We start from the raw sequence: 19272 nt of genomic DNA on the forward strand, positions 1-19272 counted from the left end.
CCTGATGTCCAATGGCATTACCATCTCTGTATCCTCCACTATCAACAAATTGGGGGTTTGCAGAAACATTGAAGGTTGTAATTACTCCCAGGACATGCTAGCAGAAGTAGAAATAGGACGATAGGGGAGGATCAATATGTGGCTTCAGATTGACCAGAAATTGAACTGACCAGCCACATAAATACTGTCTCCCCAAAGCCTGTCCATCATCTACAAGACACAGTCAGGAGTGTAATGGAATGCTTTCCACTTGCCTGGATGAGTACGGCTCCAACAACACTCAAGAAGCTCGACACCATAAAGGATAAAGAAGCCCGTTTGATTGGCACCCATCCACCATCTTCAGCATTCACCCCCTTCCCTGGCAGCAGTGTGTACCATCTACAAGATACACTGCAGCAATTCACCAAGGTTCTGTCGACAGCACCTTTCAAACCTATGACTTCTGCCACCTAGAAGTACAAGGGCATCAGGTGCATGGGAACACCAGCACCTGCAAGTTCCCTTCCAAGCTGCACACCATCCTGACTTGGAGTTTTATCACCGTTCCTTCACTGAGGCTGGGTCAAAATTCTAGAACTCCCTTAGTAACAGCACTGTTTGTGTACCTACATTCCAAGGACTGCAGCTGTTCAAGAAGGCAGTTCACCACCACCTTTTCAAGGGCAATTACAAATGGGCGGTAAATACTGGCCTGGCCAGTGATTCCCACATCACATGAATGAGTAAAAAAAAAAAATGCCCGTGCCCATCCCCCTGCCAATTTAGTTGAAACTCTCCCCAGCTACACTAGTGAACCTCCCCAAGAGGACATTGGTCCCAGTCCTGTTGAAGTGCAACCGTGCCTTTTGAATAGGTGCCCTCCTGCCCCAGAACTGGTCCTAATGTCTCAACTATCTGAAGTCCTCCCTCTTGTATCATGCCTCAAGCCCCACATTGATCCTCCCTATCTTCCTGTTTCTATTCGCGCTAGCATGTGGTACTGGAAGTAATCCAGGATTACAACCTTCAAGGTCCTACTTTTTAAGTTTCCTCCCTAGCTCCTAGGGAGAACCACAATATTTGCCCTCTCTGTGTCATTGGTTCCAACGTATCACACAACTTGTGTGTCACTCCCTTCCCCGCGCAGAAAAATTCTGCACCCTCTCCGTGATGTCCTTTACCTTAGCACCAGGGAGCCAACACACCATGTGGCACTCAATAACGGTTACAGAAATACCGGTCTGTCCCCCTAACTATGAACTCTTCACAATGACTGCATTTATATGCTTGGCTGTTCCCTCCTGTGCAGTCCATTGCCTGTTGGTGCCATGGTCTGGACTGCAATCCTTCAAGGTGTCATCACTCCAAGCACTCTCCAATGCTGAGTACTGGTTTGAGAGTGACACACACCCTGAAGACTCCTGCACTTCTTGCCTGTGGGTGAGAATGGAAACTGGGACCGGAGCAGGACATCCCCGGAATGGGAGGAAACTGTCCCCAGCAAGGTAAAAAGCCTGTCCACCATCTACAAGGCACAAGTCAGGAGTGTGATGGAATACTCTCCACTTGCCTGGAAGGGTGCAGCTCCAACAGCACTCAAGAAGCTCGACACCATGCAGAACAAAGCTGCCCACTTGATTGGCACACCATCCACAAACATTCACTCCCTCCACCACCAACGCACAGTGGCAGCAGTGTGTACCATCTACAAGATGCACTGCAGCAACACACCAAGGCTCCTTAGACAGCACCTACAAAACCCCTGACCTCTACCACCTCGAAGGACAAGAGCAGCAGATGCTTGGGAACATCACCACCTGCAAGTTCCCGTCCAAGTCTCACACCATCCTGACTTGGAACTATATCGCCGTTCCTTCACTGTCGCTGGGTCAAAATCCTGGAACTCCCTTCCTAACAACACTGTGGGTGTACCTGCCTCACATAGACTACAGCGGTTCAAGAAGGCAGCTCATCCCCACTTTCTTAAGGGCAATTAGGGATGGGTAATAAATGCTGGCAAAGCCAGTGACACCCACATCCCATGAATGAATTAAAAAAAGGAATAAAAACAAAGATATGCTGGAAATACTCAGCAGGTCTGGCAGCACACGTGGAGAGAGAAGCAGAGTTAATGTTTCAGCTCAGTGACCTTTCATCAGATGCAGTATTTTGTTTTTATTTAAGTAAAACAGGAGTTGAGGGTCCAGGGCCAACAGCAGCCAGAGGATATTTGGTGAGAAGCTGAGGGGAGAGGAGGATCAATGTTTCCTTGTTGTGCCAAGAGGAGCATTCGGATGACTCCTGGGCGACAAGCGTTCATACTGAAGTCATAAAGTTTATAAAAAGTGAGAGCGGAGAGTACGAGCCTAAGGGAAACAGTGCAAGAGGACAACAGATAAAAGCGGGAAACCCAGCAGGAGAGTCAGTGACAGTGATAAGAATGCAAGCTGAAAACTGAGAAAATGAATCAAAAGTGGTGTCACTGCTGAAGAGTGAGCAGATTGATGGGATCAGTTAAGATTTAGGGCTGAATTTTATTTGAATTCGGCGGGGTGCCAAGGAGCTCCCGCGTTATTTTGCACAGGGGCTCATTTAAATAGTGGGGGGCGGAAAGGCCGCCCCCAATGACGTGTAAGGGCAGCCTCCGCATCCCCGGCAACAGTGTCCGGCGCCACCATGCAGGCGCCATTTATAAAGGGCTTTAAGCCCTTACAAATACTTGAAATTCTTAAACGAGCAGCAGCGTTAAAATTTTATTAAACACTAAAAAATATGCGGATGGCCCTGTCCCAACCCACCAATGGTCAGTTCGACGTCCGAAATGACGAACACATTCTTTTTCCTTATGCAAACTTTATCCCCTAAACTTTTAACATTTAGCCCCTTCCCACCATCCCCAAATTCAATAAAAATCGATTTCCCCACTCCTACACCCCTCCCAACCTGAACTTTTTATTACTCCCCCCTCCCCACCAGGTTCTTGCCTCGGAACTGCATGCGGCGTTCCGAAGGCGCGCGAAGTCTGAACGGAGGCTGTAAAATCAGCGTGGGGCAGTTCTTTTGGGCCTCCTTATCTCGAGAGACAATGGATACGTGCCTGGAGGTGGTCAGTGGTTTGTGAAGCAGCACCTGGAGTGGCTATAAAGGCCAATTCTACAGTGACAGGCTCTTCCACAGGTGCTGCAGAGAAATTTGTTTGTCGGGGCTGTTGCACAGTTGGCTCTCCCCTTGCGCCTCTGTCTTTTTTCCGCCAACTACTAAGTCTCGTCGACTTGCCACATTTTAGCCCTGTCTTTATGGCTGCCCGCCAGCTCTGGCGAACGCTGGCAACTGACTCCCACGTCTTGTGATCAATGTCACAGGATTTCATGTCGCGTTTGCAGACGTCTTTATAGCGGAGACATGGACGGCCAGTGGGTCTGATACCAGTGGCGAGCTCGCTGTACAATGTGTCTTTGGAGATCCTGCCATCTTCCATGCGGCTCACATGGCCAAGCCATCTCAAGCGCCGCTGACTCAGTAGTGTGTACAAGCTGGGAATGTTGGCTGCCTCGAGGACTTCTGTGTTGGAGATACGGTCCTGCCACCTAATGCCAAGTATTCTCCGGAGGCAGCGAAGATGGAATGAATTGAGACGTCGCTCTTGGCTGACATACGTTGTCCAGGCCTCGCTGCCATAGAGCAAGGTACTGAGGACACAGGCCTGATACACTCGGACTTTTGTGTTCCGTGTCAGTGCGCCATTTTCCCACACTCTCTTGGCCAGTCTGGACAGAGCAGTGGAAGCCTTTCCCATGCGCTTGTTGATTTCTGCATCTAGAGACAGGTTACTGGTGATAGTTGAGCCCAGGTAGGTGAACTCTTGAACCACTTCCAGAGCGTGGTCGCCAATATTGATGGATGGAGCATTTCTGACATCCTGCCCCATGATGTTTGTTTTCTTAAGGCTGATGGTTAGGCCAAATTCATTGCAGGCAGCGCAAACCTGTCGATGAGACTCTGCAGGCACTCTTCAGTGTGAGATGTTAAAGCAGCATCATCAGCAAAGAGGAGTTCCCTGATGAGGACTTTCCGTACTTTGGACTTCGCTCTTAGACGGGCAAGGTTGAACAGCCTGCCCCCTGATCTTGTGTGGAGGAAAATTCCTTCTTCAGAGGACTTGAACGCATGTGAAAGCAGCATCCCCACCATCCCCAAATTCAATAAAAATCGATTTCCCCACTCCTCCATCCCTCCCCACCCTGAACTTTTTATTACTCCCCCCTCCCCACCAGGTTCTTGCCTCGGAACTGCATGCGGCGTTCCGAAAGCGCGCGAAGTCTGAACGGAGGCTGTAAAATCAGCGTGGGGCAGTAGGTAAGTTAATTTGAATGTAACTGATGTCAATTTAAAAAAGCAGATGAAGGACCCGCCGTTAGGCAACATGGGGGCCGCACCAACGACCCCCACCATCGGTAATATGTGGCGGGCCCTTCTCGGCGTCACGAATCAAGTCGGGCCTCTCCCCACCACATTTTACCGGCTCCCGCGTCGCGAACTGCAGCATCGAGGGGCTGGTAAAATTCATCCCTTAGTTTGTTAATTTTATTAAATTATTCGTTATATCACTATTGAAATTCACTCAATGGTAGTCTCCATTGTGTTTTGGATTTATAGATAATATTTCCATTTATTTTTAGTTAACCTCTTACTGTTTTAGTATCTCAGTCTTTCACAAGGCAGTCTCTTAGTTTTATAGGTCAGTGGCTCAGTGTCTTAGAGGATCAGGCCAGCACTGGGCACCACAGGAGCAGCCCTAAACATTTAAACGGAAGCAGCAAAGCAAGGAAAATAAATTGAGTAAATTTGAAAAAGTGACATCACCGTCGACAGAGTGGATAAGCCCATGAAAACTAAGTCATGTCACAGTGAGCAAGGAGGACCTGTGAGGGCAAATAAATTGGGTGAGTAAAAAGTAATTTTATTTCAAACAAAAACAATCTACTTAATATTAATTCAGGCTATCAATAAACAAATAAACGAAAAAGACCAGAGTTAACCACGTGTCATAACTGTGGTATGTGGGAATTACTGGACAGTGAGACTGCCCCACATCTGCAGGAAATGACTTTTCCTTCAGTCACTTTGGCTCAGTCTTTGAGCTGGAGTACGAGTTAGAGACACTTCAAAACATAAGGGAGCAGGAGGAATTTCTGGTAATTGCTTTTTCCAGAACACAGTTACATTCCAAAGGAAAGCACAGGTTCAAGAACGGGAGGGTGTGACTGTCAAGGATCTGGATAGTGGGGACTTAGGACAGGTTGAGAAGGAGGTCTACAAGAAATGAAACTAACCGAAATATAAATAAAGGAGAAAAGAACATGGGACAAACTAAAGGAGGACATAAATGGCCAGGGAATAAATAGAGTTCTCGGAGTGTAAAAAAATGGTTAAAATACACAACTGAGAGGAACTGCTATTTAAAGTGAATCAAACTGCCTGCACAGCAATGCAACAGTGTTGGCAAGAAAACATGCTATGCCAAATGAGAATTTTTAAATTCATCGGTTGGAAATCTACATTACAATTTTTAAAAAGGAAAGCTGGGATCCTACATATGCCAAAAGACTTGCAGGTTGATAGGTAAATTGGCCATTATAAATTGCCCCTAGTATAGGTAGGTGGGAGGGAAATATAGGGACAGGTGGGGATGTGGTAGGAATATGGAATTAGTGTAGGATTAATATAAATGGGTGGTTGATGGTCGGCACAGACTCGGTGGGCCGGAGGACCTGTTTCAGTGCTGTATCTCTAACTAACTAACTACATATAACTTTTGAAAAGCTGGCAGCCAAGATGGCCACCACAGCTAGAGTACTGTGTACAGTTCTGGTCGCCACACTATAAGAAGGATGTGATTGCACTGAAGAGAGTGCAGAGGAGATTCACCAGGATGTTGTCTGGGCTGCAGCGTTTCAGCTATGAAGAGAGACTGAAAAGGCTAGAGCTGTTTTCCTTAGAGCAGAGAAGGCTGAGGGGGGACATGATTGAGGTATACAAAATTATGAGGGGCAATGATAGATTAGATAAGAAATGTTTTCCCTTAGTGGAGGGATCAATAACCAGGGGGCATAGATTTAAGGTAAGGGGCAGGAGGTTTAGAGGGGATTTGAGGAAAAGAAATTCACCCAGGGGGTGTTTGGAATCTGGAACGCACTGCCTGAAGAGGTGGTAGAGGCAGGAACCATCACAAGATTTAAGAAGGATTTAGATGAGCACTTGAAACGCCATAGCATACAAGATTACGGGCCAAGTGCTGGAAAATGGGATGAGAATAGTTAGGTGCTTGATGGCCGGCACAGACATGATGGGCCGAAGGGCCTGTTTCTGCGCTGTATGACTCTATGGCCACAATTTGCATTGAAATACCTCACATTCCAGGACATCGAATTGGAGACGCATGTATAACGAGACTGCATCCAGGACAGTGCCTCATGAATTTGTAAACAGCTAACAGCTTCACTTCTAATGTCAAAACATTTAAAGCCATCTTGAAACATTAACAGTAGAGTCACACGTCCAGGAGGTGAACACTGAAACAATGAGACTTGAGAGAGATTGAAAATACCTCGACTCAAATCTAATTAGATTACAAACAAGGACACTGGACAATCATGTGACTGCCCCCTCATCTGTGAAAAACTAGCAGTCTTTTACAACAGGAAAAGCTCCTGAGACTTTGAAGCAGATAAGCTTCAAGCGTGAACCAGACAAGACCCCAGTGGGGCTGTGTGTCCCTCTTTTTCTCCAAATATACTGCAAGTTTTGAAACCTGTCTGCAACTGTGAAACATCCAAGTCTACCATTGCTACAGAGACCCCGTGGAAGAAAGCCTCCGACAACTCGGTCTCCAAGAAAAACCTGAACCAGATGGGCAAGCCGCAAAGTGCACTTCTACCAGCCAGAGACTTCAAGATCACAACTTCAACCAGAAGACAATGGAATTACCAGACTCCACAGACTGTATGTTATTTTTATTTGTTCTGGACTGTAATCCAACCCAGCTATCCCTCATCACACTGTAACCTGTTTGTGTGTGATATTCTCGTGTGTGTGTGTGTGGTGTGCGAGAGTGAAAGCGCAGGGTAGTTTTCATATTTTATCTCGATCGGGTTTCGATTTTTTTTTTTTTTAAGTACAATAAACTCACCCCTTTAATAAAAGCAAAATACTGCGGATGCTGGAAATCTGAAACAAAAACAAGAAATGCTGGATTCACTCAGCAGGTCTGGCAGCATCTGTGGAAAGAGAAGCAGAGTTAACATTTCGGGTCAGTGACCCTTCTTCGGAACTGTTCCCAGTTCCGAAGAAGGGTCACTGACCCGAAACGTTAACTCTGCTTCTCTTTCCACAGATGCTGCCAGACCTGCTGAGGGAAACTCACCCCTTTCTTGCTTAAACTCAAGAAAACCTGTCCAATTGGTTCTTTTACGCTCTCTCTCTTCTCTTTGGCCTCCTTGTCTCGAGAGATAATGGATAAGCACCTAGAGGTGGTCAGTGGTTTGTGCAGCAGCGCCTAGAGTGGCTATAAAGGCCAATTTTAGAGTGACAGACTCTTCCACAGGCACGGAAGATAAAATTGGTTGTCGGGGCTGTTACACAGTTGGCTCTCTCCTTGCACGTCTGTCTTTTTTCCTGCCAACTGCTAAGTCTCTTCGACTCGCCACACTTTAGCCCCGCCTTTATGGCTGCCCGCCAGCTCTGGCGAACGCTGGCAACTGACTCCCACGACTTGTGATCAACGTCACAGGATTTCATGTCGCGTTTGCAGACGTCTTTATAGCGGAGACATGGACGGCCAGTGGGTCTGATACCAGTGGCGAGCTCGCTGCACAATGTGTCTTTGGAGATCCTGCCATCTTCCATGCAGCTCACATGGCCAAGCCATCTCAAGCGCCGCTGACTCAGTAGTGTACACAAGCTGGGAATGTTGGCCGCCTCGAGGACTTCTGTGTTGGAGATACGGTCCTGCCACCTGATGCCAAGTATTCTCCGGAGGCAGCGAAGATGGAATGAATTGAGACGTCACTCTTGGCTGACATACGTTGTCCAGGCCTCGCTGCGATAGAGCAAGGTACTGAGGACACAGGCCTGATACACTCGGACTTTTGTGTTCCGTGTCAGTGCGCCATTTTCCCACACTCTCTTGGCCAGTCTGGACATAGCAGTGGAAGCCTTTCCCATGCGCTTGTTGATTTCTGCATCTAGAGACAGGTTACTGGTGATAGTTGAGCCTAGGTAGGTGAACTTTTGAACCACTTCCAGAGGGTGGTCGCCGATATTGACGGATGGAGCATTTCTGACGTCCTGTCTTATGATGTTCCGTTTTCTTGAGGCTGATGGTTAGGCCAAATTCATTGCAGGCAGCTGCAATCCTGTCTCTGCAGACACTCTTCTGTGTGGGATGTTAATGCAGCATCGTCAGCAAAGAGAAGTTCCTGATGAGGACTTTCCATACTTTGGTCTTCGCTCGAAGACGGGCAAAGTTGAACAACCTGCCACCTGATCTTGTGTGGAGGAAAACTCCTTCTTCTGAAGACTTGAACACTTGTGAGAGCAGCAGGGAGAAGAAGATCCCAAACAGTGTAGGTGCGAGAACGGAGCCCTGTTTCACACCACTCAGGATAGGAAAGGGGTTTGATGAGGCACCGTTATGCTGAATTGTGCGTTTCATATTGTCATGGAATGAAGTGATAATACTTAGTAGCTTTGGTAGACGTCCGATCTTTGCTAGCAGTCTGATGAGACCACGTCTGCGACGAGGTCAAAGGCTTTGGTGAGATCTATAAAAGCAATGTCGAGGGGCATCGGTTGTTCGCAGCATTTCTCCACAACAAAGGAAAAAGGTAAAACAGTCACTGAAGTGGTAAGCACACCCATTGTTTTAAATGGAATAAACCCTGAAAGACAAGAGGGGAGCCTTGTGACCCCTCCTCACCTGATCATAACAGGGTCCATAATAAAACAGGAAGTGGAGGCAATAATATATTGCAAGCAACCAGGTATAAAAGAAATTGCTGAGACATGGTTACAGAAAAATCAGAACTGGGAGTTGAACAGAAATATGCAAACAAATAGGGAAATGAGTAAAAAGCATAAAACAGTAATCATTGGGGATTTCAACTACCCTGATATTAATTAGCCAGAAGAGGCAGGTAAAGAGAATAAGGAAATGGAGTTCCTACAATTTGTAAAAGACTCATTTCTAACCCAGTATGTAAGAAGACCAACAAGGGAGGTTTCACTATAGGATCTAGTAATAGGGAATGAACCACAGCTGCGAAGTAAACGGAGGGGAACAACAATGCAATATTGACCATAATATATGCTTTCAGATATTAATTGAGAAAAACATAATCGTGAAAAAGACAAAGGTAATAGATGGGAGAGAATAAAGTTTTGTCAAGCTGAGAATAGAACTTGCGAAAATAAAATGGAGAACAATATTGGCAAACATTTAAAACGGTGTTCAACGAAGTCCAGGAAAATATATTCTACTAAAAAACGTGAACAAACTAAATACTAATGAGACACCATGGATGAATAAAGACATAAGGAAAAAAATGAAAGTAAGGAACGAGACATACACTAAGTACATGGAGAGCAAGCGAGAGCATGACAAGGGGGAATACGAAGAGAAGACATCAGAAAAACAATTAGAGAAGCAAAGAGACAGTATAAAATTAAATTATTAAGGAAAATAAAACAGAACAGCAAAATATTCTGCAGGCACATTAAAAAAGTCAGGATGGAAATAGGGCCACACCAGGGATGGACAGGATCAAATCACAGGGAGCAAACAGCAAAATGGCAGAAATATTAATTAATTACATTATTTACCAGGGAACATGATATCAGAAGATGAGATTAGAAACGATATAACTGCATTTAAAATAAAACAAAACAAATATTAGATAAACTAGGGGATAAAACCCTTTGTAATGAAAGATAACATCAACATATTTTAAAAGAATCTAGGGAAGAGGTAGCAGAGGAAAATTTACAGTCCATTTATACTCACCTCCTTCAGAACAGTGTAATTCAGATTCAGAAATCCCTGCTTCTCCCTGGCCCCTACATTTCCCACTGCCTCTCCACCAGAGTCCCCAACCCCTATACTTTCTCTTTCAATTCCACGCTTTCCATCACTTTCCAGACAGCCTCTGCCTGCTGGATCCTGGTTCCACATCCAACCTAGTATTCTTGTCTATCCTGCTTTAAAAATAGGGAGATTAAACTTGAGGAACATATAATAATAATCAAGGACATTCATTTTCACAGATAAATGGAGAGCTGCAGAGTTAGATCCATAAAACAGCAGTAAAACTCCCAGAATCCCATATACTGAAAGCACAATCTCACTTATTCAATCATGATAAATCTGCAGACCACATTTTGATACTTAAAGGTGTTGGAGACATGCATACTGTTTTATTTCTAACTTTGAACCAAAAACAACGTGCATATATTTTAAAAAAATTAAACACCTGCCAATCTGCAAACTTCCCTGATTAAGCAATTAAATCTGATCTAGGAACCTATAAGAATAAGCAAAATATTCTACAGGCACATAAATTTAGAAAGAAGCCAGACTGGCAATAGGGCCACTCGGGGATGGACAGACTAAAATCACAGGGAGCGATAGCCAAATGGCAGAAATATTAATTGATTATATTGCTTCAGTATTTACAATGCAAAACCATCAGGTGGACATATCAGAAGACGAGATTAGGAATGATATAACCACATTTAAAATAATAAGAAAAGAAATCTTAAAGAATTCAAACAGAGAGAGGATAATAACCCTAGTTATGATAACTAATGTCAGCTGTGATTTAGTTGGTGGCACTTACGCCTGAGTCAAAAGGTTCCGGGTTCAAGTCCCACTTCAGGACTTGAGCATAAAAATCAAGGCTGACACTCAGTGCAGTACTGAGGGAGTGCTACACTTTTGGATGAGATGTTAAACTGAGGCCCCAACTGCTCTGTCTGGTGAACACTAAAGATGCCACGGCACTATTTCGAATAGGAGCAGGGCAGTCATCCCCAGTGTCCTGGCCAATATTTATCCCTAAACCAACATTAGAAAAACAGATTATCTGGTCATCATCACATCACTGTTTGTGGGAATTTGCTGTGCGCAAATTGGCTGCCATGTTTCCTACATTACAACATTGACTAAAGTACTTCATTGGCTATAAAGCAATTCAAGAAATCTGGTGGTTGTGGCAGGCACTATACAAATGCAGGTCTTTCTTTCCTTTTCTGATTTGCTTCAAGACCTACTTAGACACATTCCCACAGAGAAAATCCAAGTAGGCTCAGGAAACTAGCTAAATATCACAACCAGGATCCAGAGCACAGACTGTCTGAAATGCCACAGATAAATTAGTTTAATCAAAAAGAATTACCAACAAAATTAGACTCTGCAGCTACATGTTGTTGGTTATACACATGAAATGCTGCCTTATTTTATTCATAAAACAAATTGCTCTTCTACATTCAACATTACTCAATTGAAATATATTTCCAATGCTCATTCACAGCAGAAGATTATACTTTAAAAAAGAATTGGTAAGACAGTTGTCATCCTGATGTAATATATTACAAACAAGGGACAATTTCTTAATCAGACCATGCAAATTCTCAGATACTAAGAGTTATTTTCTTCCTTTCAGAGAAACTACTGACAGGCAATACTGGTAAATTTTGCAGTTCAGATTGCAAAATGTCAGAATACGTGAATAAATGTAGTTTTACTTGGCCTTTTATTGGCCTATTCATATTTATATTGCAAAACTATACCAAGTGTACCTTAACATCTCCCACGCTGTTCTAAATATATAAAATCTACAAGCTGATTTTTGTTTACATAAGTAGTACTGTTTATGTAGTCTGGAAATTGTGGTGTTAAGAGTTGTCATAATTACTAGGAACTGGAAACTCATCAAATTAATTTCTTGCTGTAACACCAATAGATCATCAAGGCTATAGTTACATTAATTCTCTAACATCATCATGACCCACAGGTAAATTTTAAGTGCATTATTATAGGTGACAGATGCAATTCCAGTAACATATGTGAATTTGACACTGAAGGGTATTTATTGTATAGAAAAATCTATCTACAGAAATTCAGGACTAGCGTTTTCCTATGACCTAACAAATGTTGCAACAAACCAATTCAACAGTTAGCTGAACATCTGAACTACTGCAAATAAGGGGCTGTGTCTGGAAGATAATACCAAACAAGAGGTGTGCATGTGAAGCTTCACCAATGATATTCTGTGCAAACATTCTAGTTGTTAGAAAGATGAAGAGCACCTGCAGCCTATGTTCATGCATAAATGTGGAAGGCTACAATTGTGCTACAGCAACATCTCACGCTCCTCTGGTTATCAGCTATGCAGAGGTCAATGGCCTAGCCCCCTATCTCATACATTGTAGATACTGGATTCTGGCTTGTAATGTTATCATCACTGTCTAATGGTCTGAATTATATGGACATCAGGAACAAAAATTTCTCTAACATGCCAAGTGAGGCTATAATAATTCATCAATGGAAAGATCTAATTTTCATAGAATACTAAAAATGCTAAGAAATAGGATCAAACTTTCTTGATGATTACTCCTTTAGTATCAGCTTTTCCAGCCAATTTAATCACTTACTTGTCCCACCATTGCACAGATGTGAGCTACAAAGATAACAAACCTAGACTTTCATAACTGGGAAGAGCTTTATACCTGTACAGAAGAGTTTTGAATGGCGAACAGGATTTTCAGACTTGCTGAAAAGAATCATTGATACTTTCTCAGCTCTGAAGTAACATACCATTTGTCCACTGCCCAAGCTTGTCTATCTACCCATATAAATTTATTCTGTCCTTAAACATTCTATAGAAAATATTGTAAGCAGCAAGATCATATCTTTTAATAACATTCACTGCATCATTGATGAAAACATGGATAAACAAGGCTACTTGGTCCTCACATAGTCCTCAACATGAACTACACAAAAATTGACAGCCCAGCCACTTTGTTTAAGAACCATCTTAAATCAGAGGGAACAATGAATATACACTGTAATAAACATCCAGTTATTACAACTTGGTGTTTATGTCCTCCGAGAAAGTCATATAGCAAATTTAAAACTTCACTAGGGTACAATTCTAAATGGGGTGCAGAAGCAGAGGGATCCTGAGCTGTATGTGCACAAATCATTGAAGGTTGCAGGGCACATTGAGAAAGCAGTTAATAAAGCACATGGGATCCTGGGTTTTATAAATAGGGGCATAGAGTACAAAAGCAAGGAAGTTATGATAAACCTGTATAAAACACTGGTTCGGCCTCAACCGGAGTATTGTGTCCAGTCCTGGGAACCACACATTCAGAAGGATGTGTAAAAATTAGAGAGGGTGCAGGAAAGAATCAAGAGGATGGTTCCAGGGTTAAGTAACTTCAGTTATGTGGATTGGTTGGAGAAGTTGGGTCTTTTCTTAGAGAAGAGAAGATTAAGAGGAGATTTGATAGAAATGTTCAAAATGGTGAAGGGTCTGGACAGAGTAGGGAGAAACTGTTCCTATTGGCAGAAGGATCAAGAACTAGAGGGCATCGATTTAAGGTGATTGCCAAAAGGACCAACAGTGACATGAGGAAAAGCTTTTTTATGCAGTGAGTGGTTAGGATCTGGAATGCATTGCCTGAGAATGTGGTGGAGGCAGATTCAATCATGGCTTTCAAAAGAGAATTGAACAATTATCTGAACAGAAGAAATTTGTAGAGCTAAGGGGGAAAGGCAATGGAGTGAACAAAGAACAGTACAGCACAGGAACAGGCCATTCGGCCCTCCTAGCCTGCGCCGATCTCAATGCCTGTCTAAACTAAAATCTTCTGCATTTCCAGGGACCATATCCCTCTATTGCCATCCTATTCATGTATTTGTCAAGATGCCTCTTATACGTCGCTATCGTACCTGCTTCCACCACCTCCCCCAGCAGCAAGTTCCAGGCACTCACCACCCTCTGTGTAAAGAACTTGCCTCGCACATCCCCTCTAAACTTTGCCCCTCGCACCTTAAACCTATGTCCCCTAGTAACTGACTCTTCCACCCTGGGAAAAAGCTTCTGACTATCCACTCTGTCCATGCCACTCATAACTTTGTAAACTTCTATCATGTCGCCCCTCCACCTCCCTCGTTCCAGTGAAAACAATCCGAGTTTATCCAACCTGTCCTCGTAGCTAATGCCCTCCAGACCAGGCAACATCCTGGTAAACCTCTTTGTACCCTCTCCAAAGCCTCCACGTCCTTCTGGTAGTGTGGCGACCAGAATTGCACGCAATATTCTAAGTGTGGCCTAACTAAGGTTCTGTACAGCTGCAGCATGACTTGCCAATTTTTATACTCTATGCCCCGACCGATGAAGGCAAGCATGCAGTATGCCTTCTTGACTACCTTATCCACCTGCGTTGCCACTTTCAGTGGCCTGTGGATCTGTACGCCCAGATCTCCTTAGGGTTCTGTCATTTACTGTATACTTCCCACATGTCTCAGATCTTCCAAAATGCATTACCTCACATTTGTCCGGATTAAACGCCATCTGCCATTTCTCCGCCCAAGTCTCCAACAGATCTATATCCTGCTGTATCCTCTGACAATCCTCATCACTATCCGCAACTCCACCAACCTTTGTGTCGTCCGCAAACTTACTAATCAAACCAGCTACATTTTCCTCAAAATCATTTATATATACGACAAACAGCAAAGGTCCCAGCACTGATCCCTACAGAACACCGCTAGTCACAGCCCTCCATTCTGAAAAGCACCCTTCCACTGCTACCCTCGGTCTTCTATGACCGAGTCAGTTCTGTATCCATCTTGCCAGCTCACCTCTAATCCCGTGTGACTTCACCTTTTGTACCAGTCTGCCATGAGGGACCTTGTCAAAGGCTTTACTGAAGTTCATACAGACAACATCCAGTGCCCTTCCTTCATCAATCATCTTCATCACTTCCTCAAAAAACTCAATCAAGTTAGTGAGACACGACCTCCCCTTCACAAAACCATGCTGCCTCTCGCTAATGAGCGAGAGTGGAACTAGGTGAGTTGCTCTTGCAGAGAGCCAGCACAGACATGACAGGTTGTATGGCCACGATTCTATGAGATACACAAGCAGCAGCTGCCTAATGAAGCCAGTATCTTTGATGCTATCAAGTACTCTGGTGAGAATACAAGGGCTTCCGACTCTGAGCTGAGCACTGACAGAACTGTCCCATTTTGGCACCGTGAAATGAAGTTTGTCACAAGTTGGTGGTTTTACTTTGAAGTCAAATTACTGTTGGGTAACTGGCTGTTATAACAACTTCTCATCCAGTATTGTTCCCTTGAGATTTTACACAATTAACATTGGGAATACTCAATAATTTCCAAGATGTTATTTTGATCTATTGTCAACAGATGTGTTTTCTACTACCTTCCATTCAGTGGGACTACAGGAAAGTTCAAAACATAAAAATATGCAAGAAACTAGTTTTTCAAGAGGATTGAGAACCTGAGCTCCTATGGAGACTTTGGCATTGTCACGTATTATCTTAAATTGGTCCACTGGGTTGTCATACTTTAACTTGGAACTTTAAGGTCCAACTTTAGATTTTAAATGGCACTTCAACATTTCCACTTTATCCAGAGGTTTAAGCAGCTACTCTTCTCCAAGGATGCAGGAACATAGAAGCAGGAGTAGGCCAATTAAGCCCTCGAGCCTGCTCCACCATTCAATGAGACCACGACTGATCTACGACTGAACTCCACATCCCTTAATACCTTTGGTTAACAAAAACCTGTCAATCTCAGTTTTAAAATTAACAATTGATCGAGCATCAATTTCCATTTATAGAAGAATTTCAAACTGCTATCACTCTTTACATGAAGAAGTGTTTCCTAATTTCAATCCTGATAAGTCCGGCTATTTTTTTTAAACTATGCCCCGAGTCCTAGACTCAACTGGTGTAAACAGTTTCTCCCCATCTACCCTATTTGTTCTTCTTAATATCTTGAAAATTTTCATCAAATCACCCCTTAACCTTCTAAATTCCAAGGACTAGTTTGTGTAATCTTTCCTCCTAATTTAACCCTTGGAATCCAGGTAAAATTCTAGTGAATCTATGCTGCACTCCCTCCAAATAGGGTTGTCCAATGCTGATTATAAGGCGAGGAGGTCATTTAAAGTTCATGCAAGCTGGAGTTTACATCGGATTCTAAAGTTATGTCTGATTCTTTGGTCTCAGTTCAGACAAGCTCTATGGTATTTTACTGGCAGACGGATTGTCCCCAGGTCAGTCATCAGATTATTGCCTTGAGGACCAGATTTTAGTCAAAGTTCTTTTTGGATCTAGCTTCCATGTCTGAAAAGGAATATAATATATTGATGGGGTTAGACGAAGAGGAGTAGGAGGAGGCTCATGTGGAGTAGCTGGACCAAATGGGCCTGTTTCTGTTCAGTATATTCTATGTAATTCTACAAATAGTAGGGTCCAGAAGGTAGGATGACAAGTAGGGGAGGTTTTTAAAAACACATTCTTTTAAATTAAGACAAATTGCATTTGATCAAAATGTAAAATTAAAATAAAAGGGAGAAAGTGAGAATATAATCCATGATGGACAGAAATTTTGGATTAAATAAATCAGCGCTGTAATTTACCTTAACAACAAAAGCGATTGCACTTCAAAAATAATTCATGATATTGAGAACAACTTATATTTATATAGCACCTTTAATATAATGAAATATCCTAAGGGACTTCAGAGGAGCATTACAAAGTAAAATTAGACACCGAGGCACATGAGAAGATATTAGGGCAGGTGGCCCAATGCTTAGTCTAAGAGGTTGGTTTTAAGGAGTGTCTTAAAGAGAGAGGTCAAGAGTCAGAAAGGTTTAGAGAGGAAATTCCAGAGCTTAAGGTCGAGGCAGTTGAAGGCATGGCCACCAGTGGTGGAGCAATTAAAATTGAGGATGCACAAGAGGCTAGAATTAGATAAGTGCTGATATCTTGGATGGTTGTGGGACTGGAGGAGATCAAAGGGATCGGAATGGGCAAGGCTAAGGGGGGATTTAAAAACAAGAATGAGAATTTTAAAATCAGGCATTGCTTGACTGGGAGTCAAGTTAAGTCAGCGAGCACAGGTGAACGGAACTTGGTGTGAATAAGGACACAGATAGCAGCTTTGGATGTCCTCAAGTTTTCAGAGGGTAGAGCATGGGAGGCAAGCCTTGGAGTGCATTGGAATAATCAATTCTAGAGGTAACAAAGGCATGAATGAGGGTTTCAGTAGCAGATCAACTAAGGCAGAGGGTGAAGTCCTACAATGTTACAGAGGTGGAAGTGGGCCATCTTAGTGATGGCACGTGGTTGCAAGCTCATCTCAAGGTCAAATAGGACACCAAGGGAGCAAGCAGTCTGGTTTATCTCAGACAGTTGCCTGGGAAAGGGATGGAGTTGGTAGCTAGAGAATAGGGTTTCCAACTGGGACCAATATTGGAGGTGCAAGCTATATTCTTCTGTGTACCAGGAAGCCTGGAATTTCCTGGGACCAGCCAACAATTTAAATCTTAATAAACACTTAACACATGCTGGTATTACTATAGTTGAGGCATAAACATATTCAGTTAATACTTTAAATCTAATAACTATGAACAATATGAACAAAATCTGAATAATCAAATTTTAACTTGGCATAGCCCAACAGTCATAGCCGCTGTATACCCATCCCGTACTATGAGTACTTAGATGGGACTTACTTTAACACCCAAGTGACTCTGATTAAGATGGCTTTACGTTGGAGCTGAGAGAGGTTAGGACGGTGGTACAGATTCTTCACTGGTTGAGGATAGGTGGTAGTTTCAGCGTTAGCTGAGGATTGGTGAAAAGAATTAAGGATAAACACCGCGTGGTACTGGGGGCTCTGCAACACTGCACTGGCTGTCTGCAGTATTAACTGAGGAGACGTACGGAGGTGAGCAGCTGACATTTCGGGTCGAAGTGAAGATAATTTCTTGGGAAGGAAGGCTTTGCCGTATCACTGTAGCTTGTTAGGGGTTAAAGAGAGTGACGATTTTTCCACAGGCTGGAGAAGGGGGGGGTCTCTCCCTACTCAGATTCTCCTTGGAGTGTCTCTGTGGCGCCTATCCCAAGGGAAAGCCTGTTGCTCCGCAATCGCTATGCATTCCCTCCCGTGCAATGGCCCTGCACCCACCAGATATGTACAAGCACCATTAATGACAGACAGTTTAAAGTCTTTTTTTTCCACCGTGAGGTGCCATTAAATTACCCGTCATCCCGCGCTGCGGACACAACATCCCAGCTCCCAGCTTCGGCTCGGTCACAAACAACTGCTCCGCTCCGGTCCGGCCTGGCCTCTGCGCTTGCGCAGCACTGCGGCCGGGGCGCGCATGCGCGGGGCTTGCCGGGCGGCCGTTGGTGCTGGAATGAAAAACCGTTAGGTTCAAAATGTGGCCGTTAGACGGAGGCAGGTGAGAGGCAATGTGGAGTGGCAGCTCGGGGAGAGGAAAACAAAACCAACAAAAGGGGAGAAAACAAGTTAGGAAAGCGGAAATAAAAGGAACGTGCCATGGGAAAGAGAAACTGGCAATTTAGATGACCAGGGAAGAGGGTGGGAGAGCGAGACTTTTGCGCAGCCCAAAACGTGATGCCTTTAGAGTCATTGGCGGCACTAGAGGAGGCCAGTCGACCCATGGTGTCTATGCCAGCTCGCCAAACATCAATGCAGTCGATCCCATTCCTTCGCTCTAACCCAGAAGCCCTGTGAGTTTATTTCCTCCAAGTGTCCATCCAGTTTCCTCTTGAGATTATTGATGTTCTTCACTTCCATCACCATCGTAGGCAGCAAGTTCCAGGTCATTACCACTCGCTGAGTAAAAATGTTCTTCCTCACATTCCCCCCCACCCCGTACTGTCAGCTTTGTTATCCAAACCTGTCATAATCTTGTACACCTCTATCAAATCTTTCAGCAATCTCCTTTGCTCCAATGCGGACACGCACAGCTTCTGCAACCTAACCTTGTAGCTAAAATTCCTCATCCCTGGAACCATGCTGGTAAATCTCCTCTGCACCATCTCAAGGACCCTCACATTTTTTCTAATCCCTGGGGACACAGGTTCAAATCCCACCACAGCAGCTGGTGGAACTTAAATTCAATTAATTAATTCAAAAAATCTGGAATCGAAAGCTAGTATCAG

The 19272-nt window shown here is 43.9% G+C and overlaps 1 protein-coding gene across 14 annotated transcripts in view; it reads right to left on the reverse strand.

Moving 5' to 3' along the window:
- The window catches only part of LOC137369472 (multiple PDZ domain protein), a 419370-nt gene extending 400939 nt beyond the window's left edge, over nt 1-18431 (reverse strand). For all 14 annotated transcript variants that reach the window (XM_068030740.1, XM_068030727.1, XM_068030738.1 and 11 more), the window contains exon 1: nt 18344-18431. The gene's annotated coding sequence lies outside the window, so the exon portion shown is untranslated. The remainder of the gene's footprint in view (nt 1-18343) is intronic.
- Nucleotides 18432-19272: the final 841 nt, after the last annotated feature.

The sequence above is a fragment of the Heterodontus francisci genome, chromosome 4, assembly GCF_036365525.1.
Source record: "Heterodontus francisci isolate sHetFra1 chromosome 4, sHetFra1.hap1, whole genome shotgun sequence".
Lineage (NCBI taxonomy): Eukaryota > Metazoa > Chordata > Chondrichthyes > Heterodontiformes > Heterodontidae > Heterodontus > Heterodontus francisci.